Source organism: Capricornis sumatraensis, chromosome X (genome assembly GCF_032405125.1).
Source record: "Capricornis sumatraensis isolate serow.1 chromosome X, serow.2, whole genome shotgun sequence".
Lineage (NCBI taxonomy): Eukaryota > Metazoa > Chordata > Mammalia > Artiodactyla > Bovidae > Capricornis > Capricornis sumatraensis.
In genome coordinates, this window is record NC_091092.1 from 141,169,025 (window position 1) to 141,181,007 (window position 11,983).

An 11,983-nucleotide genomic window follows, 5' to 3' on the forward strand; every position below is an offset into this window, starting at 1 on the left:
CTCATCTTTCACGCCGAGGATCGACTCACACCACGGTGGCACGTGGGACAGCCCTGTGGGAAAGCCTCGAGGGAAAGCCTCGAGGGAAAGCCTCGAGGGAAAACCACAGATCCTTTGATCCACGCGACGGGAAGCGTGACATTGCTGCTACAGCCTGGAAGGAAAGCGCACGTGTATGCCCCCACTCGTGACGAGGCCTCACTCCCCTGGGGAGACTCCAGAAGTACCCAAAGATCCATGTCAGCCCCTGAGAGGAATTCTGGTTTCCGGCCCTGACTCCACACAAGGATTTTGGCCCCGGTATCGACGGGAGAGGAATCCCGAGAGGCCCCCTAGCAACTCGCATGGGGACTGGCCTCTCCTGAGGCCACCAGGGCGGGTCCCTGAGGTCCCCGTCGTAACTCGAGAACACCTGCCGCAACTCGAGAAAATCCAGGAAGTTCTCCCTTCCAGGCGAGATGAGGCCTATTTCCGATGAGGCTTCTGGAGACTAATGACACCTCACCTCTGGAACTTCGAAAGGGTCTTTCACACCCTTGCTGCAACTCAGAAGTTCACCGCCATACCCGTCTCCACTCGAGAGGAAGCACGATGGTCCCGCCCACATCCAGAGGAGCCCCGTTTCCCCCTCGTAGCTCGAGATGAGGGATCCTTTCCCTGCTTTCAACGGGAAAGAATTCCCGGCGTTCCCGTCGCATCTCAAGAGGAGGCACTCTCAACAGGAAAGGCGAGAGGAACTCCATGGTCGTACCACCATGCCAAGAGTCCCCCAGATGTCTCAGTCCATTCCAGAGGAACCTCTTTGCCCTGCACTGGCTCATCTTTCACGCCGAGGATCGACTCACACCACGGTGGCACGTGGGTCAGCCCTGTGGGAAAGCCTCGAGGGAAAACGACAGATCCTTTGATCCACGCGACGGGAAGCGTGACATTGCTGCTACAGCCTGGAAGGAAAGCGCACGTGCATGCCCCCACTCGAGACGAGGCCTGACTCCCCTGGGGAGACTCCAGAAGTACCCAAAGATCCATGTCAGCCCCTGAGAGGAATCCTCGGTTCCGGCCCTGACTCCACACAAGGTTTTTGGCCCCGGTATCGACGGGAGAGGAATCCCGAGAGGCCCCCTAGCAACTCGCATGGGGACTGGCCTCTCCTGAGGCCACCAGGGCGGGTCCCTGAGGTCCCCGTCGTAACTCGAGAACACCTGCCGCAACTCGAGAAAATCCAGGAAGTTCTCCCTTCCAGGCGAGATGAGGCCTATTTCCGATGAGACGTCTGGAGACTAATGACACCTAACCTCTGGAACTTCGAAAGGGTCTTTCACACCTTTGCTTCAACTCAAGAAGTTCACCGCCATACCCGTCTCCTCTCGAGAGGAAGCACGATGGTCCCGCCCACATCCAGAGGAGCCCCGTTTCCCCCTCGTAGCTCGAGATGAGGGATCCTTTCCCTGCTTTCAACGGGAAAGAATTCCCGGCGTTCCCGTCGCATCTCAAGAGGATGCACTCTCAACAGGAAAGGCGGGAGGAACTCCATGGTCGTACCACCATGCCAAGAGTCCCCCAGATGTCTCAGTCCATTCCAGAGGAACCTCTTTGCCCTACACTGGCTCATCTTTCACGCCGAGGATAGACTCACACCACGGTGGCACGTGGGACAGCCCTGTGGGAAAGCCTCGAGGGAAAGCCTCGAGGGAAAGCCTCGAGGGAAAACCACAGATCCTTTGATCCACGCGACGGGAAGCGTGACATTGCTGCTACAGCCTGGAAGGAAAGCGCACGTGTATGCCCCCACTCGTGACGAGGCCTCACTCCCCTGGGGAGACTCCAGAAGTACCCAAAGATCCATGTCAGCCCCTGAGAGGAATTCTGGTTTCCGGCCCTGACTCCACACAAGGATTTTGGCCCCGGTATCGACGGGAGAGGAATCCCGAGAGGCCCCCTAGCAACTCGCATGGGGACTGGCCTCTCCTGAGGCCACCAGGGCGGGTCCCTGAGGTCCCCGTCGTAACTCGAGAACACCTGCCACAACTCGAGAAAATCCAGGAAGTTCTCCCTTCCAGGCGAGATGAGGCCTATTTCCGATGAGGCGTCTGGAGACTAATGACACCTCACCTCTGGAACTTCGAAAGGGTCTTTCACACCCTTGCTGCAACTCATGAAGTTCACCGTCATACCCGTCTCCACTCGAGAGGAAGCACGATGGTCCCACCCACATCCAGAGGAGCCCCGTTTCCCCCTCGTAGCTCGAGATGAGGGATCCTTTCCCTGCTTTCAACGGGAAAGAATTCCCGGCGTTCCCGTCGCATCTCAAGAGGAGGCACTCTCAACAGGAAAGGCGAGAGGAACTCCATGGTCGTACCACCATGCCAAGAGTCCCCCAGATGTCTCAGTCCATTCCAGAGGATCCTCTTTGCCCTGCACTGGCTCATCTTTCATGCCGAGGATCGACTCACACCACGGTGGCACGTGGGACAGCCCTGTGGGAAAGCCTCGAGGGAAAGCCTCGAGGGAAAACCACAGATCCTTTGATCCACGCGAGGGGAAGGGTGACATTGCTGCTACAGCCTGGAAGGAAAGCGCATGTGCATGCCCCCACTCGAGACGAGGCCTGACTCCCCTGGGGAGACTCCAGAAGTACCCAAAGATCCATGTCAGCCCCTGAGAGGAATCCTCGGTTCCGGCCCTGACTCCACACAAGGTTTTTGGCCCCGGTATCGATGGGAGAGGAATCCCGAGAGGCCCCCTAGCAACTCGCATGGGGACTGGCCTTTCCTGAGGCCACCAGGGCGGGTCCCTGAGGTCCCCGTCGTAACTCGAGAACACCTGCCGCAACTCGAGAAAATCCAGGAAGTTCTCCCTTCCAGGCGAGATGAGGCCTATTTCCGATGAGGCTTCTGGAGACTAATGACACCTCACCTCTGGAACTTCGAAAGGGTCTTTCACACCCTTGCTGCAACTCAGAAGTTCACCGCCATACCCGTCTCCACTCGAGAGGAAGCACGATGGTCCAGCCCACATCCAGAGGAGCCCCGTTTCCCCCTCGTAGCTCGAGATGAGGGATCCTTTCCCTGCTTTCAACGGGAAAGAATTCCCGGCGTTCCCGTCGCATCTCAAGAGGAGGCACTCTCAACAGGAAAGGCGAGAGGAACTCCATGGTCGTACCACCATGCCAAGAGTCCCCCAGATGTCTCAGTCCATTCCAGAGGAACCTCTTTGCCCTGCACTGGCTCATCTTTCACGCCGAGGATCGACTCACACCACGGTGGCACGTGGGACAGCCCAGTGGGAAAGCCTCGAGGGAAAGCCTCGAGGGAAAACCACAGATCCTTTGATCCACGCGACGGGAAGCGTGACATTGCTGCTACAGCCTGGAAGGAAAGCGCACGTGCATGCCCCCACTCGAGAGGAGGCCTGACTCCCCTGGGGATACTCCAGAAGTACCCAAAGATCCGTCAGCCCCTGAGAGGAATCCTCGGTTCCGGTCCTGACACCACACAAGGTTTTTGGACCCGGTATCGACGGGAGAGGAATCCCGAGAGGCCCCCTAGCAACTCGCATGGGGACTGGCCTTTCCTGAGGCCACCAGGGCGGGTCCCTGAGGTCCCCGTCGTAACTCGAGAACACCTGCCGCAACTCGAGAAAATCCAGGAAGTTCTCCCTTCCAGGCGAGATGAGGCCTATTTCCGATGAGGCTTCTGGAGACTAATGACACCTCACCTCTGGAACTTCGAAAGGGTCTTTCACACCCTTGCTGCAACTCAGAAGTTCACCGCCATACCCGTCTCCACTCGAGAGGAAGCACGATGGTCCAGCCCACATCCAGAGGAGCCCCGTTTCCCCCTCGTAGCTCGAGATGAGGGATCCTTTCCCTGCTTTCAACGGGAAAGAATTCCCGGCGTTCCCGTCGCATCTCAAGAGGAGGCACTCTCAACAGGAAAGGCGAGAGGAACTCCATGGTCGTACCACCATGCCAAGAGTCCCCCAGATGTCTCAGTCCATTCCAGAGGAACCTCTTTGCCCTGCACTGGCTCATCTTTCACGCCGAGGATCGACTCACACCACGGTGGCACGTGGGACAGCCCAGTGGGAAAGCCTCGAGGGAAAGCCTCGAGGGAAAACCACAGATCCTTTGATCCACGCGACGGGAAGCGTGACATTGCTGCTACAGCCTGGAAGGAAAGCGCACGTGCATGCCCCCACTCGAGAGGAGGCCTGACTCCCCTGGGGATACTCCAGAAGTACCCAAAGATCCGTCAGCCCCTGAGAGGAATCCTCGGTTCCGGTCCTGACACCACACAAGGTTTTTGGACCCGGTATCGACGGGAGAGGAATCCCGAGAGGCCCCCTAGCAACTCGCATGGGGACTGGCCTTTCCTGAGGCCACCAGGGCGGGTCCCTGAGGTCCCCGTAGTAACTCGAGAACACCTGCAGCAACTCGAGAGAATCCAGGAAGTTCTCCCTTCCAGGCGAGATGAGGCCTATTTCCGATGAGGCGTCTGGAGACTAATGACACCTAACCTCTGGAACTTCGAAAGGGTCTTTCACACCCTTGCTGCAACTCAAGAAGTTCACCGCCATACCCGTCTCCACTCGAGAGGAAGCACGATGGTCACGCCCACATACAGAGAAGCCCCGTTTCCCCCTCGTAGCTGGAGATGTGGGATCCTTTCCCTGCTTTCAACGGTAAAGAATTCTCGGCATTCCCGTCGCATCTCAAGCGGAGGCACTCTCAACAAGAAAGGCAAGAGGAACTCCATGGTCGTACCACCATGCCAAGAGTCCCCCAGATGTCTCAGTCCATTCCGGAGGAACCTCTTTGCCCTGCACTGGCTCATCTTTCACGCCGAGGATCGACTCACACCACGGTGGCACGTGGGACAGCCCTGTGGGAAAGCCTCGAGGGAAAGCCTCGAGGGAAAACCACAGATCCTTTGATCCACGCGACGGGAAGTGTGACATTGCTGCTACAGCCTGGAAGGAAAGCGCACGTGCATGCCCCCACTCGAAACGAGGCCTGACTCCCCTGGGGAGACTCCAGAAGTACCCAAAGATCCATGTCAGCCCCTGAGAGGAATCCTCGGTTCCGGCCCTGACTCCACACAAGGTTTTTGGCCCCGGTATCGACGCGAGAGGAATCCCGAGAGGCCCCCTAGCAACTCACATGGGGACTGGCCTTTCCTGAGGCCACCAGGGCGGGTCCCTGAGGTCCCCGTCGTAACTCGAGAACACCTGCCGCAACTGGAGAAAATCCAGGAAGTTTTCCCTTCCAGGCGAGATGAGGCCTATTTCCGATGAGACTTCTGGAGACTAATGACACCTAATGTCTGGAACTTCGAAAGGGTCTTTACTACCCTTGCTGCAACTCAAGAAGTTCACTGCCATACCCGTCTCCACTCAAGAGGAAGCTCGATGGTCCCGCCCACATCCAGAGGAGCCCCGTTTCCCCCTCGTAGCTCGAGATGAGGGATCCTTTCCCTGCTTTCAACGGGAAAGAATTCCCGGCGTTCCCGTCGCATCTCAAGAGGAGGCACTCTCAACAGGAAAGGCGAGAGGAACTCCATGGTCGTACCACCATGCCAAGAGACCCCCAGATGTCTCAGTCCATTCCAGAGGAACCTCTTTGCCCTGCACTGGCTCATCTTTCATGCCGAGGATCGACTCACACCACGGTGGCACGTGGGACAGCCCTGTGGGAAAGCCTCGAGGGAAAACCACAGATCCTTTGATCAACGCGACGGGAAGCGTGACATTGTGGCTACAGCCTGGAAGGAAATCGCACGTGCATGCCCCCACTCGAGACGAGGCCTGACTCCCCTGGGGAGACTCCAGAAGTACCCAAAGATCCATGTCAGCCCCTGAGAGGAATCCTCGGTTCCGGCCCTGACTCCACACAAGGTTTTTGGCCCCGGTATCGACGGGAGAGGAATCCCGAGAGGCTCCCTAGCAACTCGCATGGGGACTGGCATCTCCTGAGGCCACCAGGGCGGGTCCCTGAGGTCCCCGTCGTAACTCGAGAACACCTGCCGCACCTCGAGACAATCCAGGAAGTTCTCCCTTCCAGGCGAGATGAGGCCTATTTCCGATGAGGCGTCTGGAGACTAATGACACCTAACCTCTGGAACTTCGAAAGGGTCTTTCACACCCTTGCTGCAACTCAAGAAGTTCACCGCCATACCCGTCTCCACTCGAGAGGAATCACGATGGTCCCGCCCACATCCAGAGGAGCCCCGTTTCCCCCTCGTAGCTCGAGATGAGGGATCCTTTCCCTGCTTTCAACGGGAAAGAATTCCCGGCGTTCCCGTCGCATCTCAAGAGGAGGCACTCTCAACAGGAAAGGCGAGAGGAACTCCATGGTCGTACCACCATGCCAAGAGTCCCCCAGATGTCTCAGTCCATTCCAGAGGAACCTCTTTGCCCTGCTCTGGCTCATCTTTCACGCCGAGGATCGACTCACACCACGGTGGAACGTGGGACAGCCCTGTGGGAAAGCCTCGAGGGAAAGCCTCGAGGGAAAACCACAGATCCTTTGATACACGCGACGGAAAGCGTGACATTGCTGCTACAGCCTGGAAGGAAAACGCACTTTCATGCCCCCACGCGAGACGAGGCCTGACTCCCCTTGGGAGACTCCAGAATTACCCGAAAATACATGTCAGCCCCTGAGAGGAATCCTCGGATCCGGCCCTGACTCCACACAAGGTTTTTGGCCCCGGTATCGACGGGAGAGGAATCCCGAGAGGCCCCCTAGCAACTCGCATGGGGACTGGCCTCTCCTGAGGCCACCAGCGCGGGTCCCTGAGGTGCCCGTCGTAACTCGAGAACACCTGCCGCAACTCGAGAAAATCCAGGAAGTTCTCCCTTCCAGGCGAGATGAGGCCTATTTCCGATGAGGCGTCTGGAGACTAATGACACCTAACCTCTGGAACTTCGAAAGGGTCTTTCACACCCTTGCTGCAACTCAAGAAGTTCACCGCCATACCCGTCTCCACTCGAGAGGAAGCACGATCGTCCCGCCCACATCCAGAGGAGCCCCGTTTCCCCCTCGTAGCTCGAGATGAGGGATCCTTTCCCTGCTTTCAACGGGAAAGAATTCCCGGTGTTCCCGTCGCATCTCAAGAGGAGGCACTCTCAACAGGAAAGGCGAGAGGAACTCCATGGTCGTACCACCATGCCAAGAGTCCCCCAGATGTCTCAGTCCATTCCAGAGGAACCTCTTTGCCCTGCACTGGCTCATCTTTCACGCCGAGGATCGACTCACACCACGGTGGCACGTGGGACAGCCCTGTGGGAAACCCTCGAGGAAAGCCTTGAGGGAAACCAAAGATCCTTTGATCCACGCGACGGGAAGCGTGACATTGCTGCTACAGCCTGGAAGGAAAGCGCACGTGCATGCCCCCACTCGAGACGAGGCCTGACTCCCCTGGGGAGACTCCAGAAGTACCCAAAGATACATGTCAGCCCCTGAGAGGAATCCTCGGTTCCGGCCCTGACTCCACACAAGATTTTTGGCCCCGGTATCGACGGGAGAGGAATCCCGAGAGGCCCCCTAGCAACTCGCATGGGGACTGGCCTCTCCTGAGGCCACCAGGGCGGGTCCCTGAGGTCCCCGTCGTAACTCGAGAACACCTGCCGCAACTCGAGAAAATCCAGGAAGTTCTCCCTTCCAGGCGAGATGAGGCCTATTTCCCATGAGGCGTCTGGAGACTAATGCCACCTAACCTCTGGAACTTTGAAAGGGTCTTTCACACCCTTGCTGCAACTCAAGAAGTTCACCGCCATACCCGTCTCCACTCGAGAGGAAGCACGATGGTCCCGCCCACATCCAGAGGAGCCCCGTTTCCCCCTCGTAGCTCGAGATGAGGGATCCTTTCCCTGCTTTCAACGGGAAAGAATTCCCGGTGTTCCCGTCGCATCTCAAGAGGAGGCACTCTCAACAGGAAAGGCGAGAGGAACTCCATGGTCGTACCACCATGCCAAGAGTCCCCCAGATGTCTCAGTCCATTCCAGAGGAACCTCTTTGCCCTGCACTGGCTCATCTTTCACGCCGAGGATCGACTCACACCACGGTGGCACGTGGGACAGCCCAGTGGGAAAGCCTCGAGGGAGAGCCTCGCGGGAAAACCACAGATTCTTTGATCCACGCGACGGGAAGCGTGACATTGCTGCTACAGCCTGGAAGGAAAGCGCACGTGCATGCCCCCACTCGAGACGAGGCCTGACTCCCCTTGGGAGACTCCAGAAGTACCCAAAGATCCATGTCAGCCCCTGAGAGGAATCCTCGGTTCCGGCCCTGACTCCACACAAGGATTTTGGCCCCGGTATCGACGGGAGAGGAATCCCGAGAGGCCCCCTAGCAACTCGCATGGGGACTGGCCTCTCCTGAGGCCACCAGGGCGGGTCCCTGAGGTCCCCGTCGTAACTCGAGAACACCTGCATCAACTCGAGAAAATCCAGGAAGTTCTATCTTCCAGGCGAGATGAGGCCTATTTCCCATGAGGCGTCTGGAGATTAATGACACCTAACCTCTGGAACTTTGAAAGGGTCTTTCACACCCTTGCTGCAACTCAAGAAGTTCACCGCCATACCCGTCTCCACTCGAGAGGAAGCACGATGGTCCCGCCCACATCCAGAGGAGCCCCGTTTCCCCCTCGTAGCTCGAGATGAGGGATCCTTTCCCTGCTTTCAACGGGAAAGAATTCCCGGCGTTCCCGTCGCATCTCAAGAGGAGGCACTCTCAACAGGAAAGGCGAGAGGAACTCCATGGTCGTACCACCATGCCAAGAGTCCCCCAGATGTCTCAGTCCATTCCAGAGGAACCTCTTTGCCCTGCACTGGCTCATCTTTCACGCCGAGGATCGACTCACACCACGGTGGCACGTGGGACAGCCCTGTGGGAAAGCCTCGAGGGAAAGCCTCGAGGGAAAACCACAGATCCTTTGATCCACGCGACGGGAAGCGTGACATTGCTTCTACAGCCTGGAAGGAAAGCGCACGTGCATGCCCCCACTCGAGACGAGGCCTGACTCCCCTGGGGAGACTCCAGAAGTACCCAAAGATCCATGTCAGCCCCTGAGAGGAATCCTCGGTTCCGGCCCTGACTCCACACAAGGATTTTGGCCCCGGTATCGACGGGAGAGGAATCCCGAGAGGCCCCCTAGCAACTCGCATGGGGACTGGCCTCTCCTGAGGCCACCAGGGCGGGTCCCTGAGGTCCCCGTCGTAACACGAGAACACCTGCCGCAACTCGAGAAAATCCAGGAAGTTCTCCCTTCCAGGCGAGATGAGGCCTATTTCCCATGAGGCGTCTGGAGACTAATGCCACCTAACCTCTGGAACTTCGAAAGGGTCTTTCACACCCTTGCTGCAACTCAAGAAGTTCACCGCCATACCCGTCTCCACTCGAGAGGAAGCACGATGGTCCCGCCCACATCCAGAGGAGCCCCGTTTCCCCCTCGTAGCTCGAGATGAGGGATCCTTTCCCTGCTTTCAACGGGAAAGTATTCCCGGCGTTCCCATCGCATCTCAAGAGGAGGCACTCTCAACAGGAAAGGCGAGAGGAACTCCATGGTCGTACCACCATGCCAAGAGTCCCCCAGATGTCTCAGTCCATTCCAGAGGAACCTCTTTGCCCTGCACTGGCTCATCTTTCACGCCGAGGTTCGACTCACACCACGGTGGCACGTGGGACAGCCCTGTGGGAAAGCCTCGAGGGAAAGCCTCGAGGGAAAACAACAGATCCTTTGATCCACGCGACGGGAATCGTGACATTGCTGCTACAGCCTGGAAGGAAAGCGCACGTGCATGCCCCCACTCGAGAGGAGGCCTGACTCCCCTGGGGATACTCCAGAAGTACCCAAAGATCCATGTCAGCCCCTGAGAGGAATCCTCGGTTCCGGTCCTGACACCACACAAGGTTTTTGGACCCGGTATCGACGGGAGAGGAATCCCGAGAGGCCCCCTAGCAACTCGCATGGGGACTGGCCTCTCCTGAGGCCACCAGGGCGGGTCCCTGAGGTCCCCGTCGTAACTCGAGAACACCTGCCGCAACTCGAGAAAATCCAGGAAGTTCTCCCTTCCAGGCGAGATGAGGCCTATTTCCCATGAGGCGTCTGGAGACTAATGACACCTAACCTCTGGAACTTCGAAAGGGTCTTTCACACCCTTGCTGCAACTCAAGAAGTTCACCGCCATACCCTTCTCCACTCGAGAGGAAGCACGATGGTCACGCCCACATCCAGAGGAGCCCCGTTTCCCCCTCGTAGCTGGAGATGTGGGATCCTTTCCCTGCTTTCAACGGTAAAGAATTCCCGGCATTCCCGTCGCATCTCAAGAGGAGGCACTCTCAACAAGAAAGGCAAGAGGAACTCCATGGTCGTACCACCATGCCAAGAGTCCCCCAGATGTCTCAGTCCATTCCGGAGGAACCTCTTTGCCCTGCACTGGCTCATCTTTCACGCCGAGGATCGACTCACACCACGGTGGCACGTGGGACAGCCCTGTGGGAAAGCCTCGAGGGAAAGCCTCGAGGGAAAACCACAGATCCTTTGATCCACGCGACGGGAAGTGTGACATTGCTGCTACAGCCTGGAAGGAAAGCGCACGTGCATGCCCCCACACGATACGAGGCCTGACTCCCCTGGAGAGACTCCAGAAGTACCCAAAGATCCATGTCAGCCCCTGAGAGGAATCCTCGGTTCCGGCCCTGACTCCACACAAGGTTTTTGGCCCCGGTATCGACGCGAGAGGAATCCCGAGAGGCCCCCTAGCAACTCACATGGGGACTGGCCTTTCCTGAGGCCACCAGGGCGGGTCCCTGAGGTCCCCGTCGTAACTCGAGAACACCTGCCGCAACTGGAGAAAATCCAGGAAGTTTTCCCTTCCAGGCGAGATGAGGCCTATTTCCGATGAGACTTCTGGAGACTAATGACACCTAATGTCTGGAACTTCGAAAGGGTCTTTACTACCCTTGCTGCAACTCAAGAAGTTCACTGCCATACCCGTCTCCACTCAAGAGGAAGCTCGATGGTCCCGCCCACATCCAGAGGAGCCCCGTTTCCCCCTCGTAGCTCGAGATGAGGGATCCTTTCCCTGCTTTCAACGGGAAAGAATTCCAGGCGTTCCCGTCGCATCTCAAGAGGAGGCACTCTCAACAGGAAAGGCGAGAGGAACTCCATGGTCGTACCACCATGCCAAGAGACCCCCAGATGTCTCAGTCCATTCCAGAGGAACCTCTTTGCCCTGCACTGGCTCATCTTTCATGCCGAGGATCGACTCACACCACGGTGGCACGTGGGACAGCCCTGTGGGAAAGCCTCGAGGGAAAACCACAGATCCTTTGATCAACGCGACGGGAAGCGTGACATTGTGGCTACAGCCTGGAAGGAAATCGCACGTGCATGCCCCCACTCGAGACGAGGCCTGACTCCCCTGGGGAGACTCCAGAAGTACCCAAAGATCCATGTCAGCCCCTGAGAGGAATCCTCGGTTCCGGCCCTGACTCCACACAAGGTTTTTGGCCCCGGTATCGACGGGAGAGGAATCCCGAGAGGCCCCCTAGCAACTCGCATGGGGACTGGCCTCTCCTGAGGCCACCAGGGCGGGTCCCTGAGGTCCCCGTCGTAACTCGAGAACACCTGCCGCACCTCGAGACAATCCAGGAAGTTCTCCCTTCCAGGCGAGATGAGGCCTATTTCCGATGAGGCGTCTGGAGACTAATGACACCTAATCTCTGGAACTTCGAAAGGGTCTTTCACACCCTTGCTGCAACTCAAGAAGTTCACCGCCATACCCGTCTCCACTCGAGAGGAAGCACGATGGTCCTGCCCACATCCAGAAGAGCCCCGTTTCCCCCTCGTAGCTCGAGATGAGGGATCCTTTCCCTGCTTTCAACGGGAAAGAATTCCCGGCGTTCCCGTCGCATCTCAAGAGGAGGCACTCTCAACAGGAAAGGTGAGAGGAACTCCATGGTCGTACCACCATGCCA